At 40.6% G+C, this 20,806-nt stretch overlaps 1 protein-coding gene across 2 annotated transcripts in view; it reads right to left on the reverse strand.

The window, feature by feature from the left end:
* cacna1ia (calcium voltage-gated channel subunit alpha1 Ia) overlaps nucleotides 1-19,716 on the reverse strand; it is a 111,694-nt gene extending 91,978 nt beyond the window's left edge. Inside the window, exon 1 of one of the 2 annotated variants that reach the window (XM_067615631.1) lies at nucleotides 19,507-19,716. The gene's annotated coding sequence lies outside the window, so the exon portion shown is untranslated. Of the gene's footprint in view, nucleotides 1-19,257; nucleotides 19,459-19,506 lie in introns of those variants that run through there. The other variant, XM_067615632.1, reaches the window with a different exon arrangement.
* Between the last annotated feature and the right edge of the window lie 1,090 nt (nucleotides 19,717-20,806).

A 20,806-nucleotide genomic window follows, 5' to 3' on the forward strand; every position in this document is an offset into this window, starting at 1 on the left:
TAATATAAAGTGACAAAGTCCACAGAGGCAGGAGATTGGGGTGGATAGATGGGACAATTAAACTTTAACACGGGAGACTGCAGTCACCTACAGCCAACGTTGGTTTCTTTTAACCATGACCAATCCCTTACCTTAACCACACTGTTATCATTGTAACCATGACAATGAAGGTCCTCTAACCTTAACCGAGTAGTAATTTTAACCTAAACCCTAGCCCCAACCAAGTTGTTTTTGTGTCGAAACATAACCAAACTTTAACCACAATCAGAAAATGTTCTCTTGTTCTAGAGGACATGGACCACCAACCAACATTTTTGTTTAATAAGTGTAATACAGTGCATAGGCTATTTGTGAAGACTTTGACAAAAATTCTAGATCCCTAAAAATGACTAAAAAGAACATAAAAATGCTAAAAGCAGTGAGTTTAACGTAGCCCCCATATGTGAAATCTCATTACTTCTGTGGATTTCTCCTCCTCTTTCAATACACTACGAGGCTGTTTGGTGTGGTGAAAGCATCAAATTGCATACACAAACACATGTGCACAATTCCTCATCACCTGTATGACCATAAACCAAAATTTTCTATTATATTTTTCTCAGTCGGTTCACTCCAGAAAATTCTGATTACTTCTGTTGCAGCAAGTGTGGCACAAACACTGCAGGTCCAGTGGTTAGTTTGCAGAGCGTGCTGAACCCCTGCAAGTTCCCGACCCATTAAGTGGTTTTGCCCTGACTTCCTTTTGTTATTTGTTTGCAAGTTAACTTTGTTGAGAACTTCTTTTTCATGAAGGGCTCATAGGGTGAGCAAAGTGCTTCACCACGGCTCTAAGTCTGCACACCCTATTCTCTCACTCTCTCCACTCCACTCCTTCATTTTTTTGTCCTTATCAGACTACTACAATATTAATACATGTGTGCTGCAAGACTGAAATGAAGTAGAAGAAGGGACTCAATAATGCATAGCACCCTCTTCTGCATTTCTACCTCCAGGTGAGGCTTGTACAAAATTAGGACATTGAAATTAAGAGAGAGCTAGATTGGCTGAATGAAGTCTAAGTTTACTTTTTAACTGGCTGAGAAAGTTTTAGTCCTGATGCAGTTGGTTGAAATAAGTTTGTCTTCAGTCTGTGTGTGAGTGTTTGGACTGGTGGCAAGTCCCTTGCATGTCAGCCCAGCTGGAGAGCCAATGTTCCTGTCTTTATTAATTACTACCTGACACACACATACACTTGCTCACGCACATACCCAGACCTCCATTAAACTACTCCACGAAACACACGCAATTACACTTTGATTCAAACACACACCTGTCTCCAACAACGTCTCCTCTATTATTCTTGCAGTAATTCACATTTCAACACACACAAACGCAGCAGTAACAGGAAGCTAGTAATTTGTCCCCATATCCCCTCTGCACTTCTACTTACTCACGCTTGGTTAGGCCAGAAAGGGCACTGAAGAAGCAGACGAAGCAGAATGACGAGCCAAGCTGCTGCAGCCTCAACTAAAGGCTGCTAGCATGACCCAGCAAAAACCGTAGCGCGCTACACTGCATGACATGCTATATTTATGGAGAGTTTAGATCTTCTTCTTTGGGGCCAGATGCCAAGATTTTCTGAAAGAGCCAAAAAACATGTCAAACTGTTGTTAGGCTCTGCATTATTCATTTGCATAGCTTAGCAATGGCATTGGCTACTGTACATCGCTCCCAACTCTCATAACTATTATCTGTCATGCTTCCAAGCTTCTACACCATGCCGACCCTTCTTCTCATTTTCATTACCATCATTATAAGAGTCAAATGGCCGTTCCCTCATTTTAATGTGCCTGATAATTAGCCTACTTGTGAAGGGCACAATGTAAGCACAGCTGCCAAATCTGTCCACCAGAATGTTAACTAAAACAAAATGATAAGAAAGAGGGAGGGACACACACCAATGGGTACCAAACATTAAGACTAAACATTATGCGATGGTATAATAACTGTGATGTCATGTTTATCCTGGCAGTTTATCCTTGGAGCAGGTAGGGAACAGTAGGCAGGTGGATGCAAGATGCTCTCCTGTCTCTCTGCCATCAAGGTGCCCTTGTAGAAGGCATATAAACCTCAAAGGCTCGAGCGGTGCTGTTAAGTAGTGATCGGTACAAGAGTGTGTCTGTGCATCTCCCAAGTGTGAGTATGCAGCTGTCAAATCATAAAGCAAAGGAATACTAAATACGAGCATGCATACACAATAAATCTCTGTGTACATGTATTAAAATTGGAAAAATAAGAAATAGGCCTACATCATTATTCCAAAGATTTCATCACTGACCTGTCTTGGAAATATGATTTAAGAACAACGGGGACAAACGAGGAATTGTACGATGTGACAGAAATAAAATGTGTGCACCCTTTGCCAACTGTTGCAACGAAAATAAAAGAGTCCCTTTCTAATCTCATATTCCAACTCCAAAATGGCAGCATTTGCAAAAAGAACATTGAAGCCCACAATGCTGTGACACGAAAATGATGATGAGGGCACAAAAGAACTCTCTTTCCTTCTCTCATCATTCCTTTTGTTTAAATAGGTATTATGTTATAGCTTTGTTTGTCTTTTTCTCTCTTCCTCTCTCAGACAGTTTCAGCCTTTTCTGGCTGTGTTGGGGCTAAATCATCCCTTGAGGTGATGTCAGAGTTCGTGAGGGGACAGCAGAGTGACGTGCTGTGTGTGTATGTGTATGTGTGTGTCTCAATATCTACTGATCTAATGTCTCAACCACAATGCAACATTTTTAAAAGCAGCCATTTTTTACCATTATTATTCTGCCATCCTGCAGAAAGATAGCATTGTAATGCAGGCTGCATTAGCTCACTGGTTAGCTAAAGCATTACCAAGGTCAACCATTGCAGTTTAACTGGTTCCATTGATATTAATAGGCACTGGCAGTGACTGAACCCTGTGGGATCACATCTCTGCAGGTTGGCAAGCTCAGGTATGGGCAAGCACAATATGCACAAGCACACACACACACACACACACACACACACACAGCACACTTGGACACAAGGACAACAGAGCAGACAAGCACAGACTCAAAGGCATAAACGCACACCAGTTCACACATGCTTTCACGTGCACAGACTGGCACATAGAAGGAGTGAGAAATTGCACCAGTAACATTTGTAGCAGCATTTCATGTTATTTGGAGCAAAAAAAAAATCACTTTCAGTCATTTCTTATTTGGTTCAGGCATGATATACCAATTCTCACAAAATCTCAGTGAATTTATACCAGACAAGATTTCCATTTTACCCAGTTTGTTATTGATTTGTACGGACTCACTCTACTCACTAAAATCCCAAATCCTGATGAGACAAAATCTCAAATGTGTTGGTAAGAATGACAGAAAAAAAAATGCAGCTTTAAAGGAAAATATCTTTTAAATCATCTGACAGCCACAAATCGAATGCAGAGTACTGCAGCTGTTCACCACTGACACATTTATAATTAATTGAAGCTCGGAAGTGAATTAATGTTAACACTTTTTCAAACTCAACATTATACAAATGGAACACAAGCTCTACCCTCTGTCATTTTGACGGTTAAAATGGATGAGCTTCTGTTTGTTAATACAGAGTGCAACACATACCCCGAACATCTGATCTCGATAAAACTTTCTTTAATTGTCTAATTACTCCTATTCAATACCACTGTTGTCTAGATTTACTGTGGCATCTACTCATTGCCTTACTGATGGCTTCTATGAGTGATGTCTGTCACTCTCTTTCTCACTTTGTCTCTTTTACTGCTATACCCTCTTCCATCTGCCTCACTTTGCCTTACAGATGGCTGAAGCAACTGCAACTCATTATGCAATGGTGCAAAAACTACAATTAAGAAATCAAGGAAGAGAGGATGGAAGAGAGGAAGAGTGATAAAACTGGGCAAGCGATGAAGCGAAGGAGAAAGAGAGAAAAGGGGTCCCATACTAATCACATGTAGCAAGGAAGCAAATTCAGCACATTTCGAGAAATTACTCACACATCAGCAGCAACTTTCTTCTAATTGATGTCCTTCTAAAGAAACATCTCCATCTATTGTGTTTAGTATTTAGGCTATTATTTGTTTAATTTATATTCTTCTATGTTTAACTAAGTGAGATATCGGTGGGCATCAAAGAATAACACCCTGCTATTGATTATCTGACCCCCTCTACACTACCAACATGATATCTGTATCTCAACATTTTATGTGGATAAGAGAAAATGCATATAAATGGAAAGTGTATGCTTATCGATCAGGAAAGACTACATCTGGCTTGTGTTGTGACTGGATCCAAGCCAGGTGTAAAATCTGGACAGTGACAAAATTCTTGGGAAGAAAATCCACCCAATATATTGAAAGGTCACCTGACTCTGCCTCTTCCTGCAATCTCCAGTTTGCCCATTAAACACTAAAGACAGCCCCTTCCTCTGTAAAAGAAAATAGCAGCATCGCTGTCCTTGACCTGGGATGAGCAGAACAGAATCCAGATAGAGAGAACGTTTATGAAAGGGGACATATCATGCTTTTTGTGATTATCTGTCATTTTCATACTGTTATGATGTTGGATGTTAAACATGGTCAAAGTTCAAAAACTTAAGGTGAACATATGAAAGATGTTCCCTGCAAGTGAAACGCAGCCTTTCTGTAGCCTTTGTTGCTAAGGTTGTTCCATGGGTTGTTCATGTTGTCCACTCGCTTATTTCAGCACAGATTTGGGCTCAAACATATGAGAAGTTTCCATTTTGAGTAAGAACAAGAAAAGAAAGTGAAATCCTACCACTACTGTTTATTTGCATAATCTCCATAACTGCCAGAACAGAGTGGGCTCATTGGGAAGGAGGCCTTAAAGAGACAGGACCTAAAACGGCCTGTTTCAGACAAAGGCTGAACTGAGGGGCTGCATAAAGGGTCAGTATAAGATAAATCAGTATTTTTTTGAACTTTAAATCATGCAAAGATATTCCAGTAGAGCCCCAGAATATAAATATAGACCTGTAAATGTGTATGATATGTCCCCTTTAATACCAGTTGAAAATGCGAAGGCCTGTAATCAGATGTCACAATCCAGATAAGGTATCCAGATACAGATCTCATGTTAATACCAGCTGTAAATGTGATTGATGTGTCAGTGGGTGTGATCTTTTGATGAAGGTGACCATTTTGGATCAAAGGATCATTGCAATCAGCACTGAAATCCTGTACACACACTAGAAACATACAAAGGTAAGCATACAAGAGCACTCAAGGTCATCAATTTTGACACAGGTGTTGAATAGGAAACACATTTACAGTTTGCAAAGATCCACACAAACCACTGGAATCTATTAATAAGGTGTCTTGTCAATGAACCCATATAACCAGCACGTTTTACTGTATGTTTGTTCCGATCAATAACCTACTGGAGCACTAAATGACGAGGGGCCCTGGCCAGATGGGTGTTAGGTAAGATGGAGGTGTGTGTGCGGTGGGTGTTGGTAATAGGACAAAGGGTCACAGTATCCTTCCATAACTGCAAAAATACACATGCACGCATAAACTGAGCACACACATATCTGTGTAACATTCAACATTCAGCTCAATGTTAATTGTGACATTCAGAGAATCATGAAAAAGGCTGAGTGATGAGGAGCAGGAGTGAGAGAACGTGTAAGTGAAACAGATGGAGTGAAAACAAATGTATTGTGATAACATCATTTAAACAGCGCTTGGCTCTCTGAGGGCCCTGGCTGCCTTTGCACTCCCTCTAACACTCGTTTGGGAAAATAGCCAAAAGGATGGGCCAAAAGGACACGCAATATCTCTCATACTCACACTCATGCTCTCTCCCTCTCTCCCTCCCCTGCCAAGAGACTAAATTGTACAGAATTGTGCTGTCAAGTCTCATTTGTGAGAGTAATAGCGCACTGGGTATTACTTGAAGACAGCAGGTTGTTTGGCAAGTTCTGATGAATCATGTTATTTTCATGATGATAATGTATGTGATCTTAGCTGAAAGAGAGAGAAAATATGTGTGTATAAAAAGTGATTGCCTCTAAAAAAGTAAATGTGGAGAGATGTAAGTTGGTGTGTGCCTATACAGCATAAATACATGCACACAACCAAACACCGTAGGAACCCTAATTGAGGTCAGTGGTCTTTAGTAGGTTGCAATAAAAGCAGGAGGAGGAAGTGACATGTCAGTCATTTTGCCTGAGCCCAAGTCAGGGCAGGGGTCAACCGACGGAGCAAAACTGCATATAAGAATTTTTTTTTCTATTTCTGTATAATATGGGGTCAACATAGAGGCCAATTTCTCTTTTTCTTACAAATCTAGTAGTTCACATTTTTCCACATTTGCATCATGATTCCTTTTGCTGCCAATTCCTCTGTTGGCCTTGGGAGGGTGTAAAATGATGTGCCTGCTCTGACAGACACACATGGAGTTGCCAGACAGGTGCAGATAGTCCTGCCAGGGCTGTACCAGTCTCTGGTGTAGAGACCAGGACACCATTTGACATGCGACATGCAACAAAGGTCTGCTGCTGGATTCAAACTGTGAACATTGTGGTTATGTGGCATGGGTCTCAACCAATAGGCTACTGGAGCACGCCGCCCTTGAAATGTTTCACGCTTTCTTTTTACTTGTCGACCAAATGTTTTACATGACAAGCTCATGAAACACTTTTCTCTTTTCTTCTCTCCTTGAGGCACCTTTCATGTACGTTACCACGTCCCCACCAGAGATGCTTTCTGCTCTACTCCCTTGTTGTATCACTCCTCTATTCCTCCTTTCTTTGTTTCACTCTTATCCCTCCCTCCTCGCCCATTGAACAGTTTGTCCCTCTCTAAGCTGATTTCACTTGAGGTTGTTGCAGTTCTGTCAGTGACTCAGGCACTGATTCAGTTACATGACAGTCTACAGAGTTTTTGAAGAAACTTACCAAGTCAGCTACTTGGGGAGAACATCAAAAGCTGTATGGTTATGTGTGTGTATGTGTGTGTGTGTGTGTGTGTGTGTGTGTGTTGGTAAGTTTAAAGCTTGTGTTTAATGACCTAAGCCCCAAGGCTCATTTGAGCTGCAGATACCAGCAGTCAACTAATGTCCAAACATCTGGGTGGTCTCACACACACACGCACACACAAACATACACACACATATGAAGGCTGAGCTTTTATCACTGGCCAGAGGAAGGGTTTTAGCATCCGCCCTGACAGATGCCGCCCACACATCAACACACACGCACACGCACATGCACACACACACACACACACACACACACACACACACACACACACACACACACACATACACACCATATCCAGCGGAAAAACAAACACCGAAGAAGGATTTAGGCTGAGTATGATCCATATGTGTGTAACATATATCTGACAGGTAGGATTATGTGTATATATGAGAGTGAGAAGAGCGCAAGAGAGAGAGTAGTATGTGTTTGTGTGTTTGTGTGAGACAGTGACAAAGCAGAGCCATTTCAGCAGGTCCCTAGCGGTCACTAACTCTCTCTTTCTCACCTCTCCCTCTACATGTCTTTTTTTCCTCTCTTTGACACTCCCTCTATTCATAGCTCCACTCTCTTGGTTTCTTCTCCCCTTCCCCCCCCTTTTCCATCCTCTTTCTGCCTTCCAGAGCTGGCGGACCGATAAGGGAATACACACAAGAGAGAGTAAAGGTCACTGGACAGAGGTCAGGGAAGTGGCAGAGGTCATTGTTGAAAGTGCACATTATGGATACATCGTCTGTCTATGGGGTCAATGTGTGGAGATATAATCACTAAATCATAAAGGCATGAAGTGAGTCTGCTCCACTAATCTGAATTCTTTCACTGTGCAAAATACTATATCCACCCGTCCTTTCCATGAAACACACCTCAGTTCACTTCAATGTAGAAAAAGGGATGCATGAAGATGGTGTGAAGAGGTAGAATTGTTTTGATGAAATTTAAAAATGTAATTTCAAGCTTGACAAAAATGCATTTTTATAAATACATGTTACTGATATAGCCTGAAAGGCAGTTTAATGCCAGCTATTACGATGGTTGTGCAATTTACTGGTATTCTAATGTTGGTTAAATGCTGTGGGCTAGTGTCCCATATTAAGGCATAAATTTTTACACATGCAACATTACAGCAACTTTGGACTATAACATATTTCAGCCTGATATAATTTTAAAACTATTTTCATAGGTGATTCATAGGAGAACAATGGTTATCAAAATAAATAAAATGAGATGGGTTTTTAATCTGATTTCAGTCCCTGTTCCACACAGTTCTTACACTGTTAATATTAGATGCACTCAACCAAGACATATTCTCTCTGTATGTCATGTATTTTATGTATTTGGTACCAAATGTATCAAATCTTGGTGCACAATCTCTGTTATTTGTCTGTCTGTGCCACGCATTTATAACTTCATTTAGTCCCTCTTCCTGTTACTTAGACCTTTTGTCTTTTTTTGTCCTGATCTCAGTGTAACTCTGCCCTCCCTCCCACTCTCTGTCTCTCTCCCTTTCACTGTGGAAGAGGTCTGAAGTTGCAGTCACCAGAGCAATTAGAGACTTCATGTTCCTCCTCACTGTCAAGAGGAAACAAGGATACACACATACACACATGACGCACACACACACCATCCGTCCTCAGTACTGACAGGCACTGGGCAAAAGTTCACTCTGCCACTGTGCTAACTATCTCCCTTTCTCTTCCTCTTTCTATTCCTCCTTAACACTGTCTCCTTCTCACGCTCTGCCTTTTCAAGAAAAGTGCTAACTAGCTATCTCTCACATCTTCCCCTTCTCTCTTTGCCCGCCTCTCCACAGGCTATCATCCCTCTCTTTTGTCTCCGTCTTTTCTCTTTTTCTTTTATCATGTCTCTCAGAGTGAAGTTACAGCTTGTCCTTCACTCAATGTCTTGCTTTTGTGCCTCTCAGGAACTCTTCGCCCCTCCTTGTGTATCTACGCAATAATTACCCCTTCTTGTCCTCTAGCCTCCATCTTTCTCTCCCTTCCATTCAGTTTGTCACATGTGTTTGCAGTAAATTTGATATTTTGTGACGTAGAGTTGAGTCACTGAACATGTGCGGTGCTGCAAAAATGCAGACTGCATCCACGAATGACCTGAAAATGAATATTGTGGCTGCAATTACTTGAACAGAAGTTCATTTAACATCTCCAGTGTGTCTATTTCTTGGTCATGCTTTTCTCAGTTCTCAGTCAAATTAACTGAAATGAGCAAAACGCTGAATCAAGGTTGAATGTCACTATAAGCTTCTTTATCATATTATATTAGATCGATACAGTGGGTTCTCCAAAAAACCTTCTTGACTTGAACACTCATCTTAAACTTTTCTCCAACTATTAGGCATTCGTGAAATGTTGCCATGTTCTAATATCAGAGTGCCTTGAAGAAATTAAATTCCCCCATCTGTCAGCTCTGTGAAACTCACTTTGATCTCTCCCAGGTGAACACCGGCTCAGCCATAAACCCACTACACTCCCTTTTCATCAGGGGAAATGAGAGACCTCGAATGGCAATCTTATATTGCAGCCATTGTGGTCTTGTAGGCTTGTTGTGTGTCATTCATCCTTTGTGAAGTGCAGCAAGGGCACCATCACACATGGCAGCTGGGGGAAGGTGAATCACACACTACATCATGCAAACCACAGGCTGGAGTTTTGTGATCACTGATGCAGTGAATGTCAATCACCCGCTGAAGCTCTAGTGAGGGAAACTCAGTTTACAGTCTGATTCCACTCTTTGAAAGATGCTGCGAGATTTCCGTGACTTGACCTCCAACATGTAAGGATGCGTGTGTGGTAGACTCATCTGAGCTTCGCATAATTGTGACCTATAAATTCGTAACATGACGCTCATGCCCTACAGCCAGGACACAAAGACAGGTTCTCTGCTCAAAGGCGCTAAAAGGGCATGTGATCTGCTGGTCTCCTTGATATTGTAATGAGTCTTCTTGGTCTGCTAATGTGCTCATAAGTATTCATTACTAAAGGGTGGACCTCAAAGCCTGAACAGCAAGCGGGCAAATGGTTCATGCTGAAACATACTGACGATCAATCAAAAAGCAGAATATTCATAAACATCCCTTAGTGACTCACGCTATCCTCTCATAGTCCCTGCAAACCTAAAAATTGGACTGGAAATGTTCCCAGGATTCATAATAGCTGTTTGTTCTCCTTTGTAAAACATAATGTCTTTGACACAACCTCGCTCTTCTTCCGAAACAGTCAACGGCACAGCCAGGCTTCATAATTACCTGAAGTTTATCCTTCTGTTATCTAAAATATATTCAGTCTGCAATACACACTTTAACGAGTAAAATTGCTTGTTTACATATGATGAATCATTTAGTTAGAGGCTTATTTTCTTCCCCCAAATCCTGTACATCTCATTTTAGAATTAATATTCTGCTATTTGTAATTAATATATATATATACAGAAATACTAACTATGTTGCGACATGTTTAAGCATGCAACTAACGTTTGCTATTTATTGTTTTTATAGCATTAGCCATAGGCAAAACACAGCAGGATGTTCCCGGAAAAGACAAAAAATATTCCACAACATAAGGACAGACTGTGAGCTGTCACATTCGATTTATTAGTAATTCTGTCTGCTGGCATTTTAGCTTCTTAGAGTAACAAGACAAGAATATTTTGAGTAGAATAATTATTGCTTTGCTTATCTGTAGCTGTCTTTACAGCTGCCTCCGGTAATAAGCATAGAATTCATATTCAAACTAATAACATGTAAGCTTTTACTGCTTTTGTTGAAATAATTCTGTTTCAGAGTCGGTGCTGCGGAGAGTTGCCCTCCTGCTCTGATGGAGGAAAAGAAGCAAAATACAAGTCAGAGTGCATATTACATATTATATTGTAAGATGTGAACTACTTTCAACTCTATGCACTGGCCTGTCACTAATTTAGTTAATTTCCATATTGCAATCAGTAAATTCTAGCATAAAAACTTTGCATTCACTTTCCAGAATGTTTAGTACAGTTTTAGCTGCATGTCTGTACACATTCATACTATGCATAATAACAAATGCACAACACAGCACAGTCTATACAAATACACCTAATGTTCTTGCTCTTGTTCTTGCTCTCTTAGGGTGAAGAAGAGGAAAGACATGGTTTTTGGGAGTTTGGGAACTAAGCTGCAGTCATAACTGCAGTAAAAAAATAAAAAAAGTTCTCCTATTATTTCCCCAGTGTTTTTTTAGTCAGACGTCACATTGATTGCTCAGGAGTGGCGACATTTGTGCACTCCATGACATAATTCAGCTGCAGTCTCATAAATGTCCGCCTGAGCAGAGACGGAGAGGTCGATATGGTGACATCAGCGGAGATATGGACAAGTTGTTGGCTTCAAGCTGAAGCCGCATGCACCACAAACATCTTCTCATAATACACATGACCCTCCTTTATAGCTTAATAGCTTTCCATCGCTATAATGTGCCGCTAATGGATAACTAGTTAAACATCATTTCGCCTTCATTGAAGAGCCCAAGGCTGACGACTAACAAAGGGATGTTCTTAACTTAACCAGGCAGCTACTCATCATTTCACCTCATTTCAGCCTCATTACTGTGCTCACTGTAACTTTCTTCTCTCAAATACTTGTATTGTTGAGGAAAGCTCTGTATTGGAAAAAATTCTGATCTATTCAGGAGAGTTTTAGGGAGGTCACAAACAAAGAACAGACTCACTGCAGTGCAGAATGACTCATACAATTTATATAGCACTTTGTGGATAATAGATGAGGAATAGCAAACTACAAAGCACTCACTTGGATAAAAAGTACCCTGCAGTTAGTAGTGATGGAGCCATTAAATGACTTATTAAATTCTCTCAAGAGTCCCAGTTTGTGTAAAGCAATACTTCTGAGTAGAGCTGACATAAAAAAGAAAGATATGATTCTTTTATAAGTTAAAAAATAAGGCAGCAACAGTGATGGTGACAGGCGGAAAACAAAAACAAAAGAAAAAAAAAATCCTGCTTGTTCATGTTTGTGTGTACATGCGAGCGTATAGTATACATTGTATGTGTGTGTGTATGTGCATTGGCTCTTCTGTTTGTGCACCCTTGACATTTTATCTGTGTGGTTTATCCAAAAGCAATCTGCCCTGCTGTTACTGAGTTCAGACAAATAGGCTCAGCTGTCTGAAGTATTGCTGCAGTACAGCATATAGCATAACACGGTGCTGAAGCAGTAGGCGGATAATGTCAGCCAGCCATCTGAATGTAATTCTCTTCGAAGAATGTCACATTGAACTAACCCATAACCCAATTATGGATGCAATTCAGGAATGGTGTCTACATAATCCATAATCCAACAGTGGAGGATCGTGATAGCGCACGCACGCACGCGCATTTGTAAACATGGACTGATGCATACACATGTAATACAGTATGTGGACGTACAGCACAGTCCTTGTACACACAGACACTGGCAATAAAAAAAGAGCAAATTACAAAGGACGACTTAAAGGCATCCTGTGCAGTTTCTGATCTCTACTAGCACTATGGAGCAGGACTTTTATGCGTTGGTCCCTGTTTTGTTTGCCTCATGCTCATGATGTGATAATTGTGATCCGTGATTTACAGGTGGTGTAATGCGCCAAGAACACAGCAATATGCCAACAAAGACAGAGGAGAAGAAGACGCCAGAGATCATAAATGTAAACAATGCAGGATTTTTGAATACTTAAATATAACCTTTGCAAATGTTTTATGAGGAAGAAAATGCATTTGACACATGTTAGACCTCAAGGATACAATGCCTTTTGGTAAGGAACACTCACTGTAAACATTACTTTTGATTGTTTACGAGAAAAAAAACTCCACAGGGTGCCTTTAAGCTTACTCTTAAGACCACAAAGGGAAGAGGTACACACATGCCATCTCTTCCTAAGTGACATTTCTAGCAAATCTAAATAGTTAATAAGTGCGTCTAAGTCACAAGCACAAAGATTGTGAGATTGTTCACAAACACACTGCATGTCACACAGTGGAGAAAGTGGACTGAGTTTCTGGAACAGCAAAGCAAAGTTTGTGGTAAATTCACACATTCAAGTCAATTCAAATATTTAATTTAATTAACAGATTCTTAGAAAAAATGATTGCATTAGTTCTGTCAAGTCCTGGTGTTCTTTAGATTATAAATAAATAGAGTAAGAAAAAAATGAGGCGAGTGGCTAACACAATGTAGCATTTCCTGTTTTAGTATTCCTATTTATCTCTTAAAATTTTAAAACCCCCAACCTCAAGCTGCTATAGTATAAAAAGCACATGTTCATTGCAACCTAACTACTTTGAAGGAGTAATGCATGTAAAAGAGGTCACACAGAGTGTGTATGCACTGAGATTCAGTACTACAGTAGTCATTAGAGTCACTTTAAGCCCTTCATCTCTTCTTCAGTGTTCCCCTCTCATCTCTTCCCTCTCTCTTAGACAGTACAGGCACTAATGGAGTTTGGACTAGACCTGAGGGAGAAGAGAGAGGGAGGAGGAGAAGGAAAGACGGAGGGAGGGAAGAACGAGGAAGTGAGGATGATTAGAACCAGTATTGGTTTTTGGATTTATTTTGGAAGCGTAAGCATTAGTATTCTTAGTATATTAGTATCCTTGTCTCCTTTATTTTATTTGTCCTTTACAGAGGTTTATCTCATTAATGTTTGCACCTCTTTTAAAAAGAAGAGATTTTCCCCGGGGTAAAAGGACAACAGTTCATATTCTACTTGAAGCAGAGGCTCATTAAAAAAAAGTGGAGCACTCACATTATTGCACAAGATGAAGGCATAAACGTAAATTTGAGAAGATACGTCATCTGAAGGAAGAGGGAAAGGCATACGTGAGTAGAAAGGAATGATTGAATCTGCGAGTGAACAAAATAGAAAGCAAAAAAAGAGGAAATGACAGAAAACAGACAGGAGAACAAGCAGAAGATGAAAGAAAGACACAGAGTGCCGCTGTGAATTAAAGACAGACTTTTGATGTTCTTTAATAAAACATCTGTCAAAACAAGTGGAACAACCATTCAACTTCTACACACACACACATCCATCATGTTGCACACCTCACGGCAAGTGTCATTGCAAAGAAGACGACATAAATCTACCATGTAGCCCCACAGCAACTTTTCCAGCTAGAACCACGGGAAAGACAGAAAGCAAAAGTTGAGAGAAGGAAAAAGAATAAAAGAAAAAAAATGTAGAAAGACAGAGCCAGAAGGTGAGCGAGAGTAGGTGATGTGTCCCAGGTGTGTGCTCTATCCTCAGCAGTAGTTAAGAGCAAGGCACGGCAATGCCTCAGCCATCCGTCACCATGGAGATAACAAGCTGTCAGGGCCAGGGAGGATCATGGGCCACAGAGGCCGGTCACTCTGCTTGAACACCACAGGAGCCAATCAGAGGAGTAGGGGAGAGGGTGAGATAATGTGAAGAGAAAGATCGTTACTGGCATCAAGCTCTTCAGTGGAAAAGAGGAGAGGAAAAACGAGAAAAAAAAAGGGAGAAGCCGAGAGCATAGAAATGACAGAAGGATGAGAGGATGACAAGAGGTGAGTAGCACATGGGGCAAAGCATGTGACAGTGTCAGGACAACACAAATGTCAGAGAGGGAAAGAAGGAAAGAAAGAAATATAAAGGATGGAAGATGAAAATATTGTTAAGTGCGGGTAATTGTAATGATTTCTGGATGCGGAAAGAAAAAGGACAGAGCCCAGAGCCATAGATCAGTCAATGCTCTGCTTCTAAACAACTCGAATACACATCCCAGCACATTTCCTGTCTAAAATGCTGTATAGTGCAAGTAATTACCCTGAATTTCCACTTTGAAAATACAGCTTAAAATGCCCCTATACAGTACAATGTGCCCACTTTGCAATTATAACTTAGAAGTCTGGAACAAACAGTACAGAAGAGGTGCAACAATAGAAGAAGTTGCAAACAAAAAACAACAAAAACCATTCTAACCATTTAAAAAGCTGGGAGCCTAAAACTCCACAAAAGATACTGCAACTTCAAACACAACAGTACGTGGTACTAGAAGAGGAAAAACTGCTATCTATCTTTCTTTGCGTTTCTAGCCTGGATAACTGTTGACAGGTCAAGTTTCACTGAATGCAGTTAATTGCGATGTCTGAGGTATAATGAAGTATGAGTGACCTGACGTGTTTTCATCTCGATCTGTAGAATAAAGCTTTGATGAGAGGTAATCTTCACCGCGTAACTGAGACACAGTGCAACAGGCTGGCTGGACAGTATGTCATCCACTGCGAACACAGAATTATAGTCTTTTCTTTCCATTCAGTAGACTGACCAGGTGAAAGTGGTGAATGTTTTTGCCTGTTTGGTGCAGATGCTGATGAAGAAAGGCAATAAAAGCAACTGAAATTAACTCTCAGCTTCTTCAAAAAGGTAAGATTTAACATTGAGAAAGTGGAAAAGCAACTGACACACCTAGATGGGACTGGATATGTCACTGCCTGCGTGTTTGCATATATCTGTGAGTGTGTACATGCATACGTTTGTATAGTGCATAAATTTGTGCACAGTAATGAATCTATTCAGAAGTGAGCGGGACCGTATTAGGACACACATCTGATCTGCTATCAGTCTCCATAGGAGTTAAGTGGCAGCTTTTGCATTATCTCTGAGTTGGTATTAAGACAAGCAGAGCAGAGGGCAGAACTTCTATTTAAAAAATGTCAAAATAAATGCACAGATAGAAATATAAGCCTGCAGGTCAGATTTAAAGGGGATGTATAATGCACATTTCCAGGTCTATATTTTTGGATATTTTGGATATCTCAGCATGACTTACAGATTTATCTTATACTGGCTTTTCATGCAGCCCACAGTTCAGCCTCTGTCTGAAACAGGCTGTTTTCGCTCCTGTCTCTTTAAGGGCCCCCCAATAAGTCCACTCTGTTCTGATTGATTAGATTCCGAAAGGTGTGTCTCAGCCAACTTCCAGCGGCTTGGGAGTCTAATGTAAACAAACAGCGGTAGTAGAAATGTTCTTTACTTGAAATGGAAACTTTTTAGATACATCTGTGCTTGTTCAAGCCTGATTCTGATCTGAAATATGCGGAAAACATGAACAACCCATAGAACAACCTTAGCAACAAAGACTATAGAACGGATAGCCGTTTGTGGCCACACGTGAACAATCTGAAGTCAGCTTGATGGGGAAGGAGGTAACTTGCAAACAGAATTTTCAGGGCTGGCTGAAGCCCTGGCTTTTGACTTGCGGGGAGAATTTAACATATGTTCACTTCAAGTTTAGAAACTTTGACTATGTTTAACATAGACATCATAACAGCATATAAATGACTGAAAATCACTAAAAGCATGTTAGACACATTTCTGTCATAACACACAGAATGCATAATATAGCTGAGTACACGTGTGTTTCTTGGCCAGTACAAATATCTGACTATAACAAAGAGAAAGTAGGGGAGCAAAGTGGAGGAGGGTGAGGGTTGGGAGAGGCAGAAGGAAGAAGAGCAGTGACACAGAGGAAGAAAATGAGGAGAGGGGGAGGAAACTTCTTTGACTAAACTTAATTTCAAGAGGATAGTTGTGAAATCAAATAAAGCTTACATGATATCAGATATCAGTATCAGCATATGTGAACAATGGGAATGAGGTGAAAGATTTTGAAAACCATTAGAGAGAAGGATTATGGTACTGTAAATTGCACAGTATAGAGCGCGAGCATGCACTCCAAAGAGCAAGAACAATAGAGAGAGGGACAAGAAGTGTGTGGGGTGTATGTAGAGAGGTGCTCCAGTTGCTCTGTTGCAGGCAAGCGTGGGAGAGCATCTGTGTGTGTGTGTGTGTGTGTGTGTGTGTGTGTGTGTGTGTGTGTGTGTGTGTGTCACTGAAGGCCTCTCACAGCTACTGAGTGGTGGACAGAGTTATTGATCTGCAAAGAGATGGTGAAATAACCACTGATTGCCCCTCTACACACACACACACACACACACACACACACACACATACACATCAAGACAAAATTCACTTTCACAGATACATTGAAAAATGTGCAGTCCTCATATTTGGTCAGTACATAAACAATCCAACATATCTACTGTATATATACAGCACTATCTACTTTTGTACGATCAATGGACACACACACACACACACACACACAAAAACAGGTACAAATCGTTGTTCCACTGCAACAGACATCAAATGCCAAACTCTTGCTCCAGTTTAAGTCCTACACACACAGTAGATGCACACACACACACACACACACACACACACACACGTCTTGTTCCTACACAAATAAAGGCATAAAGCCTGTGAATATACCACCATCCCACACACACAGAGCCACTCACACACAAACACACATGCTTCAGCAAGCTTCAAAACTATCTATAATGCAGTCACAGTAGGCAAAAGTAACACATCACTAACCACCATGGTGATGGAAATGTGTGTGTTTTCTTGCCTCACTAGCAGAGAAAAATCACCTCAACTACCATGATAACAACCTTTCCTGGAACCACCACACATACATTCAATATTTTTCACCTTTCACCCACTCACTTTGTATTTTTCTCACACATTTGCTCTCTCTCTCTCTTTGTCTCTTTCTCTCTCACACACTCACACACACACCTAGACACAGGTGTGTGTCAGTGTGTTTTAACCTGCTTTGGGTTTCAGCCATCATGGGTGTCCAGCAACCAATGAGCTGCAACACAAGCTCAGGCGATGTGAAATACGATTTAGAGTGTGTGTGTGTGTGAGCACGTGTGTGTGTGTGTGTGTATGCATCGGCATGTTTTTACCCTGTGGCATGGGGCCAACTGAGAGTAGCAGAGCTCAGCCATTAGCAAGCAGTGTAAAATCCTCCTGAAGCCTCTTTTCCTCCAAACATCAAACACATAGTCTGAAAGGCAAACAGAAAGTCTCACTGTCCAGTTTTGTCTGTCTGACTGCCTACGCTCTTCTTCTGTCTGTCTAATTTTCTAGCTTCCCATTTGTTTGCTTGTAACACAAACACTACCATGGTATTAGTCTCCCCTCACGGCTCGCTGTAAATGCAAGGGATGAATAAAAAGTGAAGCTGCTAACTTTCATGGACTTTTGTCTCAAAACTTCATTAATTTTCTTTCAGAAAAATCTTTCTTTGTGTCTATATTCGGGATTTTTCAAGTCTGTCTTAAAACAACAGTCAGGTGCCCGTATGAACACTGAAACAGATTTTGCTTGCTGCAATCATTCCTCTTGTTCATACTGATCATTTAAAGATCATTTCCTAATCCACTTTCAGTATAAGGGATGGGGGACAAAATTTACAGTCCTCGTTTTGAGAAAACATGTATTTAAAAGTTTATCTGAAGCAAATATGAAGCTTCAGCAGTCTGAGTTAGTCAAATAAAGTGGATATCTCCCACTTTATTTGACTAACTCAAACTGCTGACTGCTGACAGTAACTTTGAAAGATATTGACTTCATTTGACTAATTTGGAGGGCTAAAACCTAATATTAGCTTCAAATACACCTTTAATTTTTTCAGACTCCTGTTTTAGGATAGACTTACCTATCCTTTGAAATGCTTCGAGTGCTGGTAAACCAAAGTTTGAAAAAGTTAGGATTAATGCAAAACACAGTGATGTACGTTCATCACCGAGTCGGGCAGTTATGGGTAATCCATCCAAGAAGATTTCCCTGCCAACTTTAGAAAGCTCAAGTCATTAGGAAAAACACCCCGTCTGTCTGGCACCACCCACTTTGGATAAACAATGTATCGAAATATTACAGCTTACAATGGTTCATTAGTTCCTGGCGTGAAGGTGTTCATCAGCTTTTTTTTGGAACATGTTTTGGAAATATACACAAACATACACACACCCCCTTTGAGCAGTAGCCAGAGACTACTTGACTAATAACACACATGCTGAGCTTTGAATAGTTGCAATATGTTTTCTGGTGAGAACAGATGTTAGGGGGTTGGTCAGAAATAGGCTTGATTGATGTTCAGGTTATGATAAACTGCTGGAAAGCTGCACAGAAAACGAGAGTCTAGTTGCACCTAAAGGCTCTGCTATTCTTCACACATGACAATGATAAGTCGTGCTCGAAGTGTTTTGAGCTGACCGACTGACCAAGAAAAAGGTCTTCCGTAGAGCCCTGCACTCCGACTAGCAGGAGTAAATAGGGCCATAGTCATATTTCACTTAGATGTACTCACTCACACATTCCTGCAGCAGTGCGGCAGGCAGCCCAGTGTGGTCTTGTCTGTCCCTAATGTGAAAGGATCATCCTTTGTCCCATTGCCACTGTCAGTGTAGTCAGCAAACAGACAACTGCTTGTTCTGGGCATGAGCTGAACCACACACACACACACAAGTCACACATACAAATGTGCACGTTCCATTGTTCAAGCAGTCCAATGCTGATCATTTCAGTTGTAGCTGTATAAGATGTCAAACACACTCACTTTGCGAAGATTCTGTGATGTCTGTTGTACCGTAGTAGCAAATCCACAAGATAAAGGAGTGAGGGTGGAATGGGAGGTGGGGTTGGATGTCAGAGACAAGATGGATGAAAATGTATCAAAAGAACAGAGACAGAGGAGAAGTTCACAAAAGAAATTCACAAAGAAGACAAATTGTGACTCTGCAAAAGTGGGTGACGGATAAGCAGAAAAAAGGCTCTAAATGAGGAGGGACTGGATATAAAGGGGAGGGAAGCACCAGTGTTACATAAGGAGATGAAAAGAGAGGGTGGAGAATCAAGAAGGACTGAATTCTGCATGAAAGGTGTTCCAATATACAGAAGAGGGGAAGGAATGATGGGAGTGACTTGAAGAAGAGGGGGATTAATGAAGTTTAGGGACTGTAAAATCCTTGAGGCAAGTGCTGATGTTTTACACGACAGATAACATGTATCTTGTATTACTCAAGAACGTGTCAAGATGTTGCTGATATATTAGCTTAAAAATAATTAGGAAAAACAATGTCTTAGAGGAAATGTTTGTAGAAACCCTGCATGTAATGTAAAAACTATCATTCACTGAGTAGCAAGGTCAGGTTAAAGGGTTCAAATTCACATTCTTGGAGATGATGTATGAGGACAAGTGAATAATTAGGTTTAGAGAAGGATGAAAGTTAAGAGATAAAATAAAAAATCAAAGTCCAACTGAAATTAAATTTACTTTTTTTGTCTGCTACAGAATATCTGCTCTGATCACTTGTCCTGTGTTCCCCTTTAACAAAAAAAAAAAAAAAATCTAAAACCAAAAGGGAGAAATATACATATTATATTTTTTTGGTTTCATTGTGGCACCCCTTAGTTTTTAGTTCTCTGTCTATGCAGAACTTCTTTCCATTCAGGTGATCAAATCTTGCACAAAGCAGCAGTGTTAGCATTCTATCATAGGCAGAGCAGACGGTCACACTGAGCCTGATAGCATCCTGCTACACAACACAAGACAGAATCTGAACAACAACCCACATTAGCTTTCCTGCTAAAGTCTCCTTCTTCTAACTAACTTACAAACATGAACACACATCTTGTCCTGCACCTTAGTTTGTTGAGTGAGCCACTAAACAAGCACTGCTAATATCAGTTAGCAAGCCAGATAGCTAATTAGCTGCTCAGCTGTAGTATGTCAAAACAGCATGTAAACGTATGTGCAAATATATTCTGGGTCCTTACTTTTCAGTACCACTGCTAACAACACACTGTCTGTCCATGAGTTGTAGGCTACAGCACAGGTTTGTTTACATTGTCTCTGT

Source organism: Thunnus thynnus, chromosome 17, assembly GCF_963924715.1.
Source record: "Thunnus thynnus chromosome 17, fThuThy2.1, whole genome shotgun sequence".
Classification (NCBI taxonomy): Eukaryota; Metazoa; Chordata; class Actinopteri; order Scombriformes; family Scombridae; genus Thunnus; species Thunnus thynnus.